The following is a 2,053-nucleotide window of genomic DNA, read 5'->3' as shown; positions in this document are numbered from 1 at the left end:
TCTTCCTACGATCCTGAAAATGCTGACCGAAAATGTGGAGGTGATCTACGTCAATGGATACGAGAAAGCCGAATTTTTCAGCAAGCTCTGCCAGCGATCTGTTTACGAGTTTTACATCCCAGGGAAAACCGAGTGGCGGAACAAGTCGAAATGCACGCGACACCAATATTTCCAAAAGATGATTCATTGTGCCGAGAACAAGGTGAGAAATTTTCGATACCATTTGATGGAGAGTAGTTACGTTTTCCGGAAATTACATTGTTACCCCTCCGAGAGCAAAGCTGTCGAAGACGAAGAGGAGGCGGAAGAATCTCTCCAGGAGAACTCGTGCGACGATGAGGAGGAGGAGGAGGAGGATGAACTTTCTAATAATAATAATAATAAATGTCTAAGTTGGGATGCTTTAGAGACCCAAGAATATTGGTCTCAACCCTTATCTCACACCTAGACCTGAAAGAGGATCCTCAAGTGTACTCTTTGTGGTCTTCTTCTAAAATTTGGTCTTGGAGAGAACACTTGAATGTTCATGAATGAAATGGTATGTAAATCCCTAGAGAAAAAAAATAAAAAAAAAGTTCCTTTTTTTTTGTAATATGTTGATTTCTTTCCAATCCCATTTCTTTTCCATAACTCCACCCCAATCGACGAGAAGAAGAAGAATTTTCCAAGTTACACAAGACGAATCTTCCAAGTTACACAAGACGTAGAAAGATTTCACAAGGATTTATAAATCACACTCTCCCACATGATATATGTATAGAGAGAAAAAGACCCTCTGTTCTCTAGCCAATACGTCAAGACTTCCCTAAACTAAGAGAGACCATGAGTACCGAGGAAACCTTAGCAGAGCAAGTGGAAAGACTTTCAAAGAGATTAGAAGAGTTAAGACGGGATAGATTTACAGTTCCGCCGACTAAAGAGGAAACTATCATCGATTTCAACAAACCGCTGTACTTTCATCCTCTACCCCAAAGAATGAGACGAGTGGACTCGCCGTTGAACAGTTCCAATGAGAAACAAAATGTCACTTATTTGAATAGTCAATTTCAACACATGAATATTTCATAAGTATTTTTTTGTTTTTTTCCCTAAAGCGTAGGGAGATCGGATCAGTAGTTTTTCCCTTTTCATCGTCGAAAAAGATTGGGAGGAAAAATCTTTCTCAACTCTCTCAGAAAAATTTTTCAACCTAAAAAAAAAAAAAAAAAAAAAAAAAAACTTTTTGTTAATTTTTATCATGTATTAGACATGATAAAAATTAACTCTACCCCCCTTTTGTCTGGGAATGTTGTCTCACACTTTCTAAAAATAGACCATCACTCCTCCTTTCCTAAAGAATAGAATTCCAAGAATGGGATCTGGTCTATTTTTAGAAACGGTGAGACCCTATTCCCAGACAAAAGGCGGGTAGAGTTAATTTTTATCATGTCTAAAGTTCAGAGTCCATCCATCTTCTTATGTGAAACGGTGACCCTGACGAGATCGAGATAAACAAGTCCTGTGAGTTGTTTTGTAATCTTGACGCGATCCAAGAAAGACTTTTTATTATTTTTTTTTAGATAGGCGGGGGTGGGGAGAGAAAATGTTCTCACGACCCTCAGATATCTTTTCATAAATATATTTTTTATCAAAGTGTTTCTTTCATTCCGATCCTTTTAAGAGGTTGGAATGACCCTGACATTTAGATGGGGTCGCGATCCCGACAGATGTCGCGCGAGTATAAAAGTGTGTATCCTCCGCGAGATTTCTTCAGAGAACAGAAGAAGACGTGAACTGAGCTGGTAAGTCCCTTTGGTCCTATGAATATGGTTTAATCATAACTTCATTTAAAAAGACCTTTGAAACTTTGAAACTTCTTAACCCTCTGAAAAGAAAAATGTCTGTTTCAAGACGACGACTCTAAAACGTTTTATTGTTTTTTTTTCCCTTTCTAGATCTTCCCTGTTATACATATATACCTTTTCGATTCTTTTTTTGCTCCTGTTTGTGGAAGACATCACCGTATTCATCGCCATGGCGTGTTCAGAAAACTTTATCGTGCTCGATCTAGAGG

The sequence above is a fragment of the Stegodyphus dumicola genome, chromosome 10 (genome assembly GCF_044657685.1).
Source record: "Stegodyphus dumicola isolate Sdum_Otavi_A_Nest chromosome 10, ASM4465768v1".
Taxonomy (NCBI): domain Eukaryota; kingdom Metazoa; phylum Arthropoda; class Arachnida; order Araneae; family Eresidae; genus Stegodyphus; species Stegodyphus dumicola.
The sequence above is the reverse complement of the archived record's forward strand: the minus strand, read 5'-3'. Positions refer to the sequence as shown.